Source organism: Ambystoma mexicanum, chromosome 4p, assembly GCF_040938575.1.
Source record: "Ambystoma mexicanum isolate Mex_15411 chromosome 4p, UKY_AmexF1_1, whole genome shotgun sequence".
Classification (NCBI taxonomy): domain Eukaryota; kingdom Metazoa; phylum Chordata; class Amphibia; order Caudata; family Ambystomatidae; genus Ambystoma; species Ambystoma mexicanum.
In genome coordinates, this window is record NC_090927.1 from 431343587 (window position 1) to 431362499 (window position 18913).

Below are 18913 nucleotides of genomic sequence, written 5' to 3' on the forward strand. Positions count from 1 at the left end.
TTAGTCTTCAGGGAAAAACCCTAGTAGCATCTTTGTTAGACAACACAAGATAAGTACAGTTCATAGGCCCTACTGTTCCCTTCAGCTATCCTTGAGTCATGTAAAGTAGAAAAGGTGCCAACGGAATGTCAAAATAACCACTGAAAAACTGCACCTCTCCAACTTCAAACTGTGCTATCTCACAACTCACTAGTCATCCTGCACAACCTTCCAACTCACCCTGAACATATCACTCTCTCATATTCCTATCTTCAACCCTTGTCTCGTCTGCTCCCAAAATTGACCCAACCCCCTCTGAGCACTCTCTCATTCAACTCATCATCTGTGCTTCTTCATCACTCTCCTGACACCCTCCCCTATGTGCCACCAAACGTAAATTCAAGTCCTAATCCATAATTCCCTACTTCCACCAAGTCAACATCTTACTTTAAGATCTCTATTCTTCAGTTATTAATTCCATTGAAGCTCCATTTGCCAAAATCAACTCTGTACTGACTATCCCCTTCAAATATCACAAACCTGCCAGCTCCTTCCGCCCCTCTGGCCAGTGTTCTCAGCTATGGTAGCCCTCAGCAATTAAGCTGCTGAGTTCAACAAATGCACAATAAATAAATAAATAAATAAATCTGTATCCCGTTGGTGCAAAGAAGGATACCAAACTCCCACTGCCGACAGTGACTCTCTACCTACCATATTCACACCTCTCAACACATAAGAATCCTCCATTTATACTAATTGTTTGCTCTCTCCACTTACACCCAAACTATGCAGGATACTCCAGGCCATGCTCTCCCCCAAATAGAAATGTGCCATTTCCTCATATTTTTTTTCTATTGTGATATTACCAAATCTATAGTCTTTCACAAAGAAATCACAATCTACTTTTCCTCATATCACTTTGCCTCCTTCTTCTATACTACCATCACCAAAACAGAGTAAATGTTGTCTACCCTTCAATCTATCCCACCCACTTACTCATTCTCCCCTCTCCCATCTTTCATTCACTCTCTTCTCCACCTCACTTCTCCCCACCTCTCCCAGTGAACTGGTAACCATCCTTCACTGTGACAACCCGTTGTGCACCACACATTGTTAAGGAATGTGCACCAATCAACTCTGCTCATCTCTCCTCCATATTTAGCCCCTCACTCTCAACTGGTATCTTCCCATCCTGTTACAAAATAGCCACAACACATTTCTCATAAAGAAACCAATTGGTGACCCATATAACACCTCACTCTACAGACCTGTCTCTCCTCTTTCATACCACGCTAAATTCCATGAGAGAGTTGTCTTCAACCACATAGTTAACTAACTCAAGGTACACTCACGGCACAACCCTTCTCCAAGCTGCATTCCTGCATAAAACACTACTTTTAGACTGCACCCATCCACCCCAACACTGTCCTGCATTCTAACTTCTCAAACTTTCTCATCCTCTTAGACCTTCCTGATACCTTTGACACAGTGGAGCATCTCTTCCTCCTTCAAACGTTTTCCCTCCTTCTATTCACAAACACCTCGACTGTTACTTCTCCTTCTCATAGGAATCCTGCACCTCCTCTGTGATACTCTTTCTCTTGGATGTAAACCCACTCGTCTTCACCTCATGCACCTTCGCCATTGGCAAACTCATTGCCTCTTTTGGTTTTTAACTACTGAATATACTCACATATTGTGCTTCTTTCCCTCCATCATGCCTGCAATCGCTGGGATTACAGTCATTCACCACTGGGTGTCTCTGCACAGCCTCATGCTAATCTCTGCAATGATTGAAGCCATCTTTGGGCCTGCTTCAAACTTCAGCCACACTCCCACTCTCCATTCGCTCCTCCATCCTCCTTACCTCCTCATCCATAGATCATAGCCTTTTTTTCTTTCCTTGAAAGAAATCAGACACTTGCACAGCTAATCATATCCACTACCACCATAGCCAGACTTCATTGCCTAAATATCAGAAAAAAAGAACAAAGGAAGAGGACCCAAGGTTGGAGTCCTCCCGTCCCCTGCACACTCTAAGTCTACGCAACAGGGGCGTAGATATTTTAAGGTAAAATTCAAAATATTTGTTTTTAGACTATCTATAGGAAAATGATTTGTCGAGACTATTAACTTAGAACAGAAGAACAATCGTTTTGGTTTATTAGGTGTTCAAAAGTGGAATGAGCACCTATTTATTAATACATAAAACAATGTGTAGTCAAGGCAGGAAAAACACAACAACATTATAATGTCAACGTAAAGATGATTGATTGAGATTCCACTTTCTGTGGCTTGACGCGTTTCGAGGAGATTCCTCTTCTTCAGAAGCCTTTGTGGATCTACTGTCTAGTCATTGTGTACATAGAAATGAAGATCAAAAAGAAATCAATCAATCAAACGAGAGTATATGTCTATATAAGCTTCATTGATCAATAAAATACAGTTTCATAACTACAATCAGATTGAATATATACACATATTGTGCTCTATATTGTTCAAATTCAGTTTAGTACACCCAGGGTTGCTATATTTTTAGTTGAAAACAACTCCAAAGAATATCAGTCTAGTGCATTCCCTAGCACCTCTAGTGGGAGTCTAGCAGACATGATGACCCAGAGGAGGACAATTTAATTGAGTCTGGTTGACGCGGGCTACTCACCCAACGAAGTTGTTTTGACAAGGAAAAACATTTTCTAGGTAAAGTGTACTAACCTATAGAGGTCTAATGTTGTGGCTGAGAAGCCACCCACAGTGAGCGGTGCGTCAAAAGGTTGCATATTAGAGGAGCCAAGTTCTCGATGTAAGTATTTTCCTGATGCCGGTTGGTGTTCCGACACTCTCGATATGACCTGTATGAAATAGTAATCACGTACAGGTCACCATGTGTGATTCGATGTAGCTATACAAGTGTGAAAACCAAAATACATTGGTCGGGATATGCCAAAATACCTTTCTGCGGCACGATTCAATGATGTGGTAGTCTCTGGGAAACGTGTAACATCTCAGGGGGAGCAGGTGAAAATTGATCGGCGAAGTCCTAAAGCCAGCCGTTGTCTGTGAAAAGACAATGGAGTGTAGGTAAGCCTGCAGAACTTAGTAAAGTATAGATAGCGTGAGTCGAGTGTGCAGAAAGTTGGAAGAACGCGTACCTAATCCATCGCGATGTTCTATTGAATCGGCAATGTTCTGCTCGTTGTTAGCACGATCTCCATGGAAACCAGGGACCGTGTAGAAGAAGTCTGGTATTTAGCGGGCTAAATTCAGTGGAGAGACATCAAAGACGGACTAACCCAATCGTAACAGAATGTGGCGGCCATCTTAAGCAGTCTGGGTAACACTAGTAAATCAATGAAGTAGCATGTAAACAATTCAGAGTGGCATCATCAAATAACTGAAACAGGATGATGATGCCAATAGCATGATTTTAAGAAATCCATGCTTCACCCATAGTGATCAAATATAGAAATCAGAATAATTTTCTCAAATGGTTTTTTACGTGATAGTGCTAAACAATGTGGCATTACTAAGGCATTCAAGTATAGGTGAGTCCCCATAAACATTCATTTCTTTTATTACACTTCGCTGAAACATCTGATAAAAAATCTACCAGGTGTCCTCACATTCTTTGTGATTGGCTGAACCATCTGGTTACGAGTACCAGGTGTCCTCACATTCTAAGTTGTACGTGACATATTCAATGTTTAGCCTTAGGGGATACCAATGTAGATTACATCTTATGACAAGGGTCTCAACTATGGATCCTTGCTTGCAACTGAGCATTTAGGAGTACAAACTGTGTAACATGACGTAGATACTCTACTTAAATGGTGGCGTCCCCATAGTTGGTGCTATTTGTGCAACAGATGGCTATTGTTCAATCGGGAGCCATTATGTTACTGATCATCTCATATATCAGGTGGGTAATTATTGGATCGTTGCTGACAACCCATGTCCCAAGACTTAGTAAATATGTTGGTGTATACTATAGGGTGCAGGGTCTACAGGACAAAAATATCTAGACTGTTAAAAAATGCTCAGATAAAGCAGTTAAGGGATGTTTCCTCATTGAGTCCCCTTGGATATTTAGTGTCTAGAAGGTATATCCAGAATTTTTCTCTTTGTGCCAACAATCTTGTATAGTTACCACCTCGCTGTGGTTTGCTAACAACTTCAACGACCTGAAATCTCAATTGGCTGATGTTATGTTTAGCTTCCATGAAATGTCTGGCTACCGGTGATTTCTGATTTAGGCAACGGATGGTAGACTTGTGCTCTGAAATTCGTTCTCTTAGGGACCTCGTGGTCTGTCCAATATACAATTTACCACATGGGCATTTCAAAGCATATATGACGCCTGCTGTTAAACAGGTGGCGAAGCTTCTGATCTTTATCTTCCTGCCAGTCGATGGATGAGAGATGGTGTTTCCCTTAATTACATTATTGCAATTGGTGCAGTTAAGACATGGGAAAGTACCCATTTTTTTAGTCTGTAGGAATGTTTGTTTCTCCTTGTCAGGTCTTTCAGCTTTCACGAGTCTATCCCTAAAGTTACGACCCCTTTTAAAAGCCATCATTGGTGCTCTTGGAAAAAGTTCTTTCAGATGTTCATCACTCTGTAGTAGTGACCAGTGTTTTCTTATTGACTTTCCAATTTGGAAACTTTGACGTGAATATTTAGAAATATACATCAATGGAGTGGAACTAGTTTTAGATTTAGGTGCTAACAGATCTTTCTGTGTTAGATGATTTGATCTAACGTTGGCATCTTGTAAAATATCATGGGGATAACCCCGTTTCTCAAAGCGTTCAATCAATTGAGTACATTCAATGTCGAAGCCCGCTGGGTCTGTTATAATCCTTTTCAGTCTCAGCATCTGACTGTAGGGGAGACTTTTTAGCATCGATTTGGGATGAAAGCTGGTGAAATGTAGGAGATTATTAGCGTCTGTAGGTTTATGATAAATGGTGGTCACTATCTTGCCTTCATAGATCTTCAAGCTTACATCCAAAAAGTGGAGATCTGGTTCCCCCACATCCATTGTGAATTTGATTTTGGAATGTACTGTGTTCATGTAGAGCAGAAAATTGTCCAATTCCCTTCTTGTGCCGCACCAGATTCCAAATATGTCGTCTATGAATCGTTTCCATAATATGATCTTACTCGACCATATTTGGTTCTCTAGGACATGTTCTGTTTCAAATCTATGCATAAAAGAGTTTGCATAGACCGGTGCCATAGCAGAGCCCATGGATGTGCCGGATATTTGATTGTAAAAGGTCTTTTGAAATCTGAAGTAACTATTATGTAGAATGAGTTTCAGTAATTCTATAATGAACTCTGGGTTACCTCGTATTTGTTCCGAGTTGAGGAGCAACCATTCCACAGCGTTAATACCTTCCTCATGGGGTATGGAAGTATATAGGCTGCATACATCCATGCTGAATATGATGCAGTCACTACTGATAGCTGAAATTTCTGCTAAGCAGTTGAGAAAATCAGTAGTATCCTTGAGATAGGTAGGAATTACCTGGATCAGAGGCTGGAGAAGGCGGTCTACATAGATAGCCAGGGGATCGAATATACTCTCCGTCCCTGCAACTATGGGTCTTAGTGGAGGTTTCTGACTGTCCTTATGGATTTTGGGGAGTCCATAAAATACTGGTGTTATAGGATATTTATTGATAAGGAATTGACTGGTTTTAACACTAATCCAATCATTTTCGAGTGCATTATTGATTAGGGTCTCGATGTTAGTTTTTAGGCCCTGAAGGGGGTCTCCGTTCAATCTGTTGTATGTTGTCTGGTCGTTGAGTTGTTCAAGACATTGAGTGGTATAGTAGCTCGTATCCATAACTACTATGGCTCCGCCCTTGTCTGCAGGTTTGATGGTGATATCTTCATCTTTAGCCAAGGTTTCAATGTGCTCAAGTTGACTATTCTTGATATTAATCGGAGATGATTTACGGTAGTTAATCTGTTTCAGATCATTAAGTACCTTTTTCTCAAATAAATCAAGTATAGGGTTTTGAATGGGTGGGTCGAACAAGCTCTTAGGTCGTAGCTCTAAATTGTCTTCAGGAGTGTCATCTTGTCCAGGGTCATTTTCAAAAAACATCTTGAGTCTAATCTTTCTCATGAGACGGTGTAGGCACACTTGTTCATCAAACATTGATGTATTGTTCGTGGGTACAAATGATAGGCCCCGATTCAGGATAAAGAGTTGGTCGCTTGATAAATGTTTGCTTGAAATATTCATCACGATATTCTCAACTACTTGTTCTTTGTTTTTGGAGGTCTTTTTCCCTCTTCGGGTCTTTCTCTTAACCGGTCTCTCAGGCCTAAAAAAACCCCAGCTGTTGTTGCTGCTCGTCCCGTATGTTGATCTATTGATGATTCTATTCTGGCGCTTTCTGTCTCGCTCTGGGATACTGTTGATTGTTGTCCTGAAATTTGACCAATCGGGTCCCCTAAGCTCCCACTGCTGCTGTCGCTACCCGAGTTGGGGGAATTCGGGTGTGGTGGTCTATTTCTGTTCTGGTTTCGATGGTGGTAGAACTCTTGCCAAGAGTAGACGATGTCGTTCAAATAATCGAAGGTATCACGTTTGAACTTCCTTAATTTTCTTTGTTCAATGTCAACCTTATAATGATTTAATTTCACGTTGATGTCCTCCAACAGACTTTTGAGCTCCTCCGCTGTTTTAAACTCTGATAATTGTGTTTTAAGCGTATCGATGTCTGTATCTAAACTTGTCAATGATTTCGAAAGTTCTTCAATCGTTAGTAAAATAAGGTCAAGTGAGCATTTATTCAAAATTTGGTCCCATTTAGCAATAAATGCTTTACTTTCGCTGCACAGGGTCGGTCTCAGATATACCCTAAGGCCTCTGGGGATCCTCTGGGATTTATAGTATTCAACTAATGTAGTAGCGTGAAGTTTTTGAGATATTTCACGCCTGATCAATTTTTCCAACTGAGAGACTAGTTTCTCCGGGTTTGATGTGGATTGTAAACTATGTTCTGTATTCTTGATAAGGGACAAAATGCGTTTTGCTTCCTCACTGCCAAATGCGAAGGTTGTAGCGTGTTTATCAGTCAATTCGTTGATACGTGAAAATGACATGTTAGTTAAATGTTATGGAAAAAGGGTGCTACCACCGGTTGTGCCACACTGGAAAGGAACCAATGAACAAACAACAAGGTATAGTAGTAAGGTAAATGCACACCTAATTAGAGAAAGTATTGCGAAGTATTGTTTAAACACCCACAAGGAGTGATCTCTATATTCTTATGAGGTGCAGAGGAGGAATAGAGGGTTTTGGCACAACAACCCTATAGTAAATAAGAACAAAGGAAGAGGACCCAAGGTTGGAGTCCTCCCGTCCCCTGCACACTCTAAGTCTACGCAACAGGGGCGTAGATATTTTAAGGTAAAATTCAAAATATTTGTTTTTAGACTATCTATAGGAAAATGATTTGTCGAGACTATTAACTTAGAACAGAAGAACAATCGTTTTGGTTTATTAGGTGTTCAAAAGTGGAATGAGCACCTATTTATTAATACATAAAACAATGTGTAGTCAAGGCAGGAAAAACACAACAACATTATAATGTCAACGTAAAGATGATTGATTGAGATTCCACTTTCTGTGGCTTGACGCGTTTCGAGGAGATTCCTCTTCTTCAGAAGCCTTTGTGGATCTACTGTCTAGTCATTGTGTACATAGAAATGAAGATCAAAAAGAAATCAATCAATCAAACGAGAGTATATGTCTATATAAGCTTCATTGATCAATAAAATACAGTTTCATAACTACAATCAGATTGAATATATACACATATTGTGCTCTATATTGTTCAAATTCAGTTTAGTACACCCAGGGTTGCTATATTTTTAGTTGAAAACAACTCCAAAGAATATCAGTCTAGTGCATTCCCTAGCACCTCTAGTGGGAGTCTAGCAGACATGATGACCCAGAGGAGGACAATTTAATTGAGTCTGGTTGACGCGGGCTACTCACCCAACGAAGTTGTTTTGACAAGGAAAAACATTTTCTAGGTAAAGTGTACTAACCTATAGAGGTCTAATGTTGTGGCTGAGAAGCCACCCACAGTGAGCGGTGCGTCAAAAGGTTGCATATTAGAGGAGCCAAGTTCTCGATGTAAGTATTTTCCTGATGCCGGTTGGTGTTCCGACACTCTCGATATGACCTGTATGAAATAGTAATCACGTACAGGTCACCATGTGTGATTCGATGTAGCTATACAAGTGTGAAAACCAAAATACATTGGTCGGGATATGCCAAAATACCTTTCTGCGGCACGATTCAATGATGTGGTAGTCTCTGGGAAACGTGTAACATCTCAGGGGGAGCAGGTGAAAATTGATCGGCGAAGTCCTAAAGCCAGCCGTTGTCTGTGAAAAGACAATGGAGTGTAGGTAAGCCTGCAGAACTTAGTAAAGTATAGATAGCGTGAGTCGAGTGTGCAGAAAGTTGGAAGAACGCGTACCTAATCCATCGCGATGTTCTATTGAATCGGCAATGTTCTGCTCGTTGTTAGCACGATCTCCATGGAAACCAGGGACCGTGTAGAAGAAGTCTGGTATTTAGCGGGCTAAATTCAGTGGAGAGACATCAAAGACGGACTAACCCAATCGTAACAGAATGTGGCGGCCATCTTAAGCAGTCTGGGTAACACTAGTAAATCAATGAAGTAGCATGTAAACAATTCAGAGTGGCATCATCAAATAACTGAAACAGGATGATGATGCCAATAGCATGATTTTAAGAAATCCATGCTTCACCCATAGTGATCAAATATAGAAATCAGAATAATTTTCTCAAATGGTTTTTTACGTGATAGTGCTAAACAATGTGGCATTACTAAGGCATTCAAGTATAGGTGAGTCCCCATAAACATTCATTTCTTTTATTACACTTCGCTGAAACATCTGATAAAAAATCTACCAGGTGTCCTCACATTCTTTGTGATTGGCTGAACCATCTGGTTACGAGTACCAGGTGTCCTCACATTCTAAGTTGTACGTGACATATTCAATGTTTAGCCTTAGGGGATACCAATGTAGATTACATCTTATGACAAGGGTCTCAACTATGGATCCTTGCTTGCAACTGAGCATTTAGGAGTACAAACTGTGTAACATGACGTAGATACTCTACTTAAATGGTGGCGTCCCCATAGTTGGTGCTATTTGTGCAACAGATGGCTATTGTTCAATCGGGAGCCATTATGTTACTGATCATCTCATATATCAGGTGGGTAATTATTGGATCGTTGCTGACAACCCATGTCCCAAGACTTAGTAAATATGTTGGTGTATACTATAGGGTGCAGGGTCTACAGGACAAAAATATCTAGACTGTTAAAAAATGCTCAGATAAAGCAGTTAAGGGATGTTTCCTCATTGAGTCCCCTTGGATATTTAGTGTCTAGAAGGTATATCCAGAATTTTTCTCTTTGTGCCAACAATCTTGTATAGTTACCACCTCGCTGTGGTTTGCTAACAACTTCAACGACCTGAAATCTCAATTGGCTGATGTTATGTTTAGCTTCCATGAAATGTCTGGCTACCGGTGATTTCTGATTTAGGCAACGGATGGTAGACTTGTGCTCTGAAATTCGTTCTCTTAGGGACCTCGTGGTCTGTCCAATATACAATTTACCACATGGGCATTTCAAAGCATATATGACGCCTGCTGTTAAACAGGTGGCGAAGCTTCTGATCTTTATCTTCCTGCCAGTCGATGGATGAGAGATGGTGTTTCCCTTAATTACATTATTGCAATTGGTGCAGTTAAGACATGGGAAAGTACCCATTTTTTTAGTCTGTAGGAATGTTTGTTTCTCCTTGTCAGGTCTTTCAGCTTTCACGAGTCTATCCCTAAGGTTACGACCCCTTTTAAAAGCCATCATTGGTGCTCTTGGAAAAAGTTCTTTCAGATGTTCATCACTCTGTAGTAGTGACCAGTGTTTTCTTATTGACTTTCCAATTTGGAAACTTTGACGTGAATATTTAGAAATATACATCAATGGAGTGGAACTAGTTTTAGATTTAGGTGCTAACAGATCTTTCTGTGTTAGATGATTTGATCTAACGTTGGCATCTTGTAAAATATCATGGGGATAACCCCGTTTCTCAAAGCGTTCAATCAATTGAGTACATTCAATGTCGAAGCCCGCTGGGTCTGTTATAATCCTTTTCAGTCTCAGCATCTGACTGTAGGGGAGACTTTTTAGCATCGGTTTGGGATGAAAGCTGGTGAAATGTAGGAGATTATTAGCGTCTGTAGGTTTATGATAAATGGTGGTCACTATCTTGCCTTCATAGATCTTCAAGCTTACATCCAAAAAGTGGAGATCTGGTTCCCCCACATCCATTGTGAATTTGATTTTGGAATGTACTGTGTTCATGTAGAGCAGAAAATTGTCCAATTCCCTTCTTGTGCCGCACCAGATTCCAAATATGTCGTCTATGAATCGTTTCCATAATATGATCTTACTCGACCATATTTGGTTCTCTAGGACATGTTCTGTTTCAAATCTATGCATAAAAGAGTTTGCATAGACCGGTGCCATAGCAGAGCCCATGGATGTGCCGGATATTTGATTGTAAAAGGTCTTTTGAAATCTGAAGTAACTATTATGTAGAATGAGTTTCAGTAATTCTATAATGAACTCTGGGTTACCTCGTATTTGTTCCGAGTTGAGGAGCAACCATTCCACAGCGTTAATACCTTCCTCATGGGGTATGGAAGTATATAGGCTGCATACATCCATGCTGAATATGATGCAGTCACTACTGATAGCTGAAATTTCTGCTAAGCAGTTGAGAAAATCAGTAGTATCCTTGAGATAGGTAGGAATTACCTGGATCAGAGGCTGGAGAAGGCGGTCTACATAGATAGCCAGGGGATCGAATATACTCTCCGTCCCTGCAACTATGGGTCTTAGTGGAGGTTTCTGACTGTCCTTATGGATTTTGGGGAGTCCATAAAATACTGGTGTTATAGGATATTTATTGATAAGGAATTGACTGGTTTTAACACTAATCCAATCATTTTCGAGTGCATTATTGATTAGGGTCTCGATGTTAGTTTTTAGGCCCTGAAGGGGGTCTCCGTTCAATCTGTTGTATGTTGTCTGGTCGTTGAGTTGTTCAAGACATTGAGTGGTATAGTAGCTCGTATCCATAACTACTATGGCTCCGCCCTTGTCTGCAGGTTTGATGGTGATATCTTCATCTTTAGCCAAGGTTTCAATGTGCTCAAGTTGACTATTCTTGATATTAATCGGAGATGATTTACGGTAGTTAATCTGTTTCAGATCATTAAGTACCTTTTTCTCAAATAAATCAAGTATAGGGTTTTGAATGGGTGGGTCGAACAAGCTCTTAGGTCGTAGCTCTAAATTGTCTTCAGGAGTGTCATCTTGTCCAGGGTCATTTTCAAAAAACATCTTGAGTCTAATCTTTCTCATGAGACGGTGTAGGCACACTTGTTCATCAAACATTGATGTATTGTTCGTGGGTACAAATGATAGGCCCCGATTCAGGATAAAGAGTTGGTCGCTTGATAAATGTTTGCTTGAAATATTCATCACGATATTCTCAACTACTTGTTCTTTGTTTTTGGAGGTCTTTTTCCCTCTTCGGGTCTTTCTCTTAACCGGTCTCTCAGGCCTAAAAAAACCCCAGCTGTTGTTGCTGCTCGTCCCGTATGTTGATCTATTGATGATTCTATTCTGGCGCTTTCTGTCTCGCTCTGGGATACTGTTGATTGTTGTCCTGAAATTTGACCAATCGGGTCCCCTAAGCTCCCACTGCTGCTGTCGCTACCCGAGTTGGGGGAATTCGGGTGTGGTGGTCTATTTCTGTTCTGGTTTCGATGGTGGTAGAACTCTTGCCAAGAGTAGACGATGTCGTTCAAATAATCGAAGGTATCACGTTTGAACTTCCTTAATTTTCTTTGTTCAATGTCAACCTTATAATGATTTAATTTCACGTTGATGTCCTCCAACAGACTTTTGAGCTCCTCCGCTATCAGAAAAACCCACCCATATCCCATGCACTACTGAATTAAACAACTAAATCTGTTCTTGTGCTTTGTAAACTGTTCTACTTTGTGAACCTACTCCCCCAACTTTGTGACATATACCCTTTTCAACCTATACATTGCCTCCCCCACTTTTATCTACATCACCTACCTACCACCACCATGCTGTACAGCTCTCCATACAAAATCATGCTCTCTTTACACTTCTGTCACTTGCCCACAAATACACACATGGTCTTGAGCCACACTCCCTTGCTGAGTGCATTTCATTGTCCATTCCCTCTCAAACGCTCCACTCCTCATCTCTTCACAACCTATCAACCCCAGGTGCCAAATGCCTCCTCCCGCTTTTGGTAACATTTCCCCGCAATGTCACACACCATTGGAATTCTCTCTCCATGGACACAATGCCATCTCTTCAGTGCAACCTTTCAAAACAAGGCTCAAATACTACCTGATAACAATGGAAGGAGCTCCATAGGCCACAAATCATCCTATGTAAACTAACCTCCCAATCCACCTCTCCTTCCTTCTGCTCGCAGAACTACTGTAGGTAATTTGTAAATATCTAAATAAAATACAGGCATCATGCTCACAATGGTAACACTAATGTAATGTCATTAAGGCACTTTGCCTTGTTCAAATGCATACACTTAACCCTTCACCACTCAGTTTACATCATTCAATCATACAATGCTCTTATAAAAAGGCATCTTACACGATGACTGCTTCAGCACTCTTTTATTGCCTACTTTGTGAGTCATTTCCGTTTGATATGGCACCTTGTTATTACATACCTACAAATACTGTAAGAAACCTGGCAATGCCTCCCTTGCTTGTCCCAGGGGATCTTTCATCCAGGTGGGTAGGACACAGCCATCGCCATTGGATCCAGTTCCTGTGTGGAATCAGAAAAAAAATACAATATTACGGCTGTTACACCAAGCAAAGGAAAATACACGACATGGGCTTGTAAAGATTCCCAGAATCTTTATTACAAAACTGAACAGTATTCAACAAAGTACACAAATAGCTATTTGGCCGTCAATACATCACAGAGACCACCAGCAGGGTTCAATGTGAGCAGTGAACAGGATTTCCTAGCTGGACATCGACGCATTTATACAATTTGTAAAAATGATGTCCACCCTCCTACAAGTTAATAATACATTGGGCTAGGGTCGCGCCAGGTTCACTTTCATAATTTACATATCTCGTGCATGCGGTTTACTTTTGAATACATTTACTAACACACTCCATTATTCTTTAACTTAATGTTACACTCTTTTTGTATCATTTTAATACAGATCAAACAAATCACATATCGTATTTGGATAGATTTACTGTTCTTGTATACTTGTAGTTTAACATTACTGATTCAAGTAATCCCCTGCTCCCGAGGTCAACAAAGGACAAGGTCTACATGACCCTAACATGTAGCCTGAAGGCAGGTTGGACATTAACTCTCCTACAGAGGTTGAAGAGGTTAAGGCAAGCACACGAGACGGCCATTTTAGATTACAGGGTGACTTTGTACAAAAACCCAAAATGGCGATTCTAACCTAAAATGGAGGCTTGATTCAAGATGGCGGCTTACATCAATTTCTAAGGTCAAGACCTTGCCATAGAGTTATTTGCATACAATTTTAAGCAACTTGGCGTAGGACAATACACATACAATCGTTACAATAGGAGGCATAATTTAATATCCAGTTCGACACCTGGGGGTGGACCAGTGAGGGAGGATCAGTTGAATGGGGGGGTCCTCTGGGAGTGTGAGTGGGACATTGATGGGTGAGACGTGGAACGCCCCTTCCTTTGACACATTTTCCCCATCCTCTCATGTAGGACATTCCAAACCACTGGGCCACGTTTTCTGACATGGACACTTTCGCACAACACACAGGGCAGCGGACTAACACCAGAGCCGTTTACCTGACATGTCCCAATACAAGGGTCAGGCAAAGTCAGGCAATTGATCAGAATCACACACACCTGATGGCCCTTTCCCTTCCCGACAGGCATAAAAGGTGGAGCCGCAGAGCACAGTATGAGCACAGCATCCAGCACGATGAGATGGCTAATCAGGCGTGGAGGTTCAAGTGAAGTAGAATGGCAGCTGGAATCAAGCGGGTAGCGAGGAGCGAAGTTACCTTGCCCTTTTCATCCCAGAACCGTAGAACCTATTATTATTAGAAAGAATTATGCTATTATTCGTGGTGTTAGGCTCTCATGGAAGAGAGCCTAACACCACGAATAATAGCATAAGTGTCTTGCAGCAGATGTCAACAGTACACAGGGCAAACCTATGCCAATAAGCAGGATTAAGGGAAGCACCCACAACTGTGGTACGGGCCATGACTCCAGTGAAGAAGAAAAGCCAAGCAGTCCATCACAGTAGCTGAGTCGAATTGGAAAAAGATAAGAACCAGACTTTGTGGAGTGAGAATCACAAAGTGGCATGGTTGAACCAAGTTTTATGAACTGTGAAAGAACTGAAACGAGTGTTAAAGGGGAAACCTGTTGCAGGGGGAAACCAGCACCACGTGGGTGCTAACTCAAGAGACTCTTTTCGAGCCCCATATTAGAGAAACTACAGATACCAGCAAGTCATAGGAGAGCCAGCGGCCATACTGAGGGTGAAGCAAAATACCTGTACAATCAAAAGACTTTGATCTACAAACTAAGTGAAAAAAGGGAAGTTAATCCTGCAGTGAAATGAAACAAGGGCAGCAAATCCCAAGAGGGACAAACTCTGAAGTCCCAAGAAACAGTGTGTTGACAAATGTGACTGAGGGATGTCTGCTGGATCTCTGGTAAACAATTGAAAAGGGTCAGCACCTGAAGAGGGGGACCCAAGGGTGAAAGTGAGAGAACGTTTGAAAGTCCATCAGATGTAACCAACCTAAACAATACATCAACATTCTACCCACCAATTGTAAGCATATCTGCATAATCAGTAACTTTTGAAAAAGCGATTCTTGAAAACTGGAGGAGATAGAATCTGAGAGCAATGCACCCTCTTATAATCTGACCAAAGTTGAAAAAAATGCATTACGTAAACTACAACAAAATGGAGACATTATAATAAAACCAGCAGATAATGGGGCACTGTAATAATGAACACAGAGAACCATCCAAAGATGGTATGGACACTTATTAATGGCATGGTGTCCTACAGAAGATTGGGTAGTGATCCAACAAACAGACTAAGAGACTTTGTCAGTCTAGAAAAATGGATACCTCTCATATGTGACCGCTAATGTATTCTGATGGCCGTGGGCCAACCGTCTCATGCACGATATGACAGAATATAGGTTTCCGAGTTTGCCAATGAACGGCCATTTTGATGTAACAAGAATCGCCATTTTGTTTTCTAACCATTGCTCATTGCTTTCTGTTCTTATTGCCTCGCAGTACATTTTCTGCTTACACTGCTAGACTGTAAAATATTGTTGTCTGCACGTGAAAGGACTAGGCAGCAGGGCCGCGAGGATAACAAAATTTTGTTGAAACACAACGTAGGCAGCGCCAGGAAGAATGCCCGGCTCCCTCCCGAATGTAGCCTTGAAGCAGAGCTGCAGGGCATTTAATCATTTTGCAGCTGCCAGCCAGTCTCGTTATATGGTAGAATATGTTAGAATAAGGCAGCTAAAGGCTTGAATTATGCTCTTCTTGCAGCCCCCCTTTGCTGAGCCCCGTTGGAGCGTGTCGGCTCCCAGGACACGAATAGCACCTCATAGATAGCAAGGTCTGGAATGCAACTCTTTCTCCGTATGTAGCTCGCTTCCAAGAACAGAAGCGCTGTGTTCTGTTCAACAACTGAAAGATGCCTCCGCACTCACAAATTGCGAATTGTTACTAGAATAGATATTTGAAGGTGCCATAGTTGTCGAAAGTGTCCATCATCACACCAAGTTCAAAGAAACCCAATAAAGGGGGGTGTTAAACATGTCATAGCTGATTGTTTGATATGGATTTTGAATATATGTAACTGATGTACGTAATTCACTCTCTTGCGTCCCTCACGGTCTAGAGATACACGTCGCGGGGCGTGAGACCGAGTTGGCCAACTGAGACTATTGCTTTGCAATAAACCCTAGCTTTGGGAATACAACCTTGTGTCTGGCGTATCAATCGTGTTTGGTGACTCGCCTTGTTTCCATAGATGTAAGGGACCCCTAGGTCCCCTTTCAACCTTATCAACCCAATAATAAAATAAGGTCTGAATGAAGGGTATATCAGCCACAAAGAGGGAACATGTCTGCGCCTTTAATTCCCCAGGTGTCTGGCTTTTTATGCCCTCCCAAAAATTCATAAGGGAACTACACCACCACCAGGATGCCCAATTGTCTCAGGAATCAGTTCTATTTTAGAACCTTTGTCCCAATTTGTGGATGTCTTCCTAAGAGACTAAGTCACTAAGATGAAATCAACACAATCATACACAAAATACACCACTGTGATATTGAGACTTTTGGAAAGACTCAATCTCCCACACAATGAGGTTTATATAGTCATATTGGACATAGAGTCCTTGTACTCAAAGATCCCCCAAGAAGAAACACTGAGGGTCATAGAGAGAGTGCTATCACAAAAAGTACCTCGAAATGAAATACCCATTACATTTGTGATGTAACTTGCTGAGATCACCCTAACCAGAAACTATTTAATTCTGGAAGATGAATATTATGAACAAGTAGCTGGCAATGCGATGAGGGCAACTTTTGCCCAGGTCTGGCAAATGTATATGTTGCAGGCTTTGGTCCTGATCACCAGTTTGTTGGTATCCTGGTTGGGATACTGCCCAACTTTATAAGTTTTAGCGCCCACTCACGGGTTGCACCCAATGGGGAATTTCTGGTGCAATTACCTCAAAGTAATACTGCAGGCAGTAATCATGCCATAAATGGGTATTTTTCTGGTGTGTTTACCCCAATCTCTGGGCTGGGGGTAAACACCCCAGACTTGAGATTGGGTGGTCCCTTAAATGTGGCGGTAATGGTGTAGGGTGGACCCTTAATTGCAGCGGTAATGAAATTGAGCAGACCTTCAAATGCAGCGGTAACCGCCGCATTTAAGGGTCCACCTAATCTCATTTAAAGTGCTACCACCCCACTAGTGATCAGGCCCTTTCAAGAGAACATCAACTAGAGCAAGTCTGATACATTTTTGGTGAATATAACGAAATGGACTCGCTACATCCATGATGTCCTCATGATATTTGATGGGAACTAAGAGCTTTTAAAAAACTTCATGGCATGGCTTAACGAGCAGAATCTGTTCCTAAAATTCCTGCATGAATACGGCAGAAGAGAAGCCATTTTCTTAGACCTCAGGATTGTGAGAAATGAAGAACATTTTGAACCCACAGTACAGCATAAAAAACAGGTAGGAACTCCCCGTTGGAAATCAATAGTTTCCAACCTAGGAGCCTAAAGGAGAACTTCCTCTTCAGGCAGTTCTTAAGATATCGTTGCACTGCACAAACAGAAAGGAATATGACAAGCAAGAGAGAGAAATGACCCTGAAAAGATCATACAACATGCCTGAAAAAGAGCCTGTAATATCCCTAAGGATATCTTTGACGAAGCATGAGAAAAGGGGACGAGAACAAAATCAAATTACAGCAGTGTTCAGCCAGTCACATGTGGTTAACAAAATAAAACAAGAGATTAAGAAACTCTGGCCAATCCTGAATGTAGGGAATACTAATTTGACAGTCCGATTGTTCCCTATAAAGAGAAGAAGGAATCTGCGAGATTCATTGGTGAACACATACCAAGAGAACAAAAATTAAATGACCAGAGCAGACTAGGGACTATGCCAAGAGCTGCTGGACATACACATTGTCATTAGTGCTTGGCTTGCCCAATTACCAATCATACCACCAAGATAGATATAGGGTGGACTACACCGTGGGAACAAAGGACTTTAACAAATTTTAATACAACACATGTGGTGTATCAAATTACTTGTCCTTGCAATAAAAGATATAAAGGGATGACCACTAGGGACATAAAAACAAGAATATGTGAGCAATGTTCCAATATCAGAACAAACGATTGACAGCACCCCTTGTAGAACACTATGTTGCAATGCAACACACTGAGAATGATTTAGCATGGACAATCATTGATATGGTAAAAATACCATGAAGAGGGGGAGACATAGAGAGCAACTGTGGATTTTTCCCCTGAATACCTTTAAAGATAGTCGTGTGACTTCTCCACTTCCTTGACATACCAAAATTTACAGTTTATAGATTTTGGGCTAGTACATTTAGAAAGGTAGGCCTCCCTAAACCATCCAGCATTTTCCGTAGAAGCACACACTGCTTCCATAATACATGGGCATATAAGGAGACCAAACCCAGTTCATATCGCAGCATGGCCAGTGGTGTACCTGGGGAGAGTGATAGCACCTTTTTCCAAAATCTAGCTTCTAAGCTATCCCAGAATTTGCGGTTTTGTGGTACCAAAGCCTCGACACCATTTAGCAGAATTGGAATTACTTTGGCCTTAGGTTGGTTGGGAATAGGTTGGTTTGTACAGCCATTACCATTAAGTTCTGCATGTAGTGCATCTTTAAGTGCAATGTTCTATGGGAAATGGAATGAGAGTAGTACGGGTCAATTAGACCGAACCAACATGAATGAGTTTAAGGAAATAATAATGAAGCCTGTGGGTTGTTCCATATTCCATAAAGCACAAGTAATGGCCCCAGAGCCCACGAGGAAAAGTACGTGAAAGATAACACGACAAAATAGACGAGATAGATTGTCCCCACCAGAAAAATATCTGTGATGACGTTTCGTGTAAGAACAGACGGGGACAAAGATGCAATTCCCCCTTCTT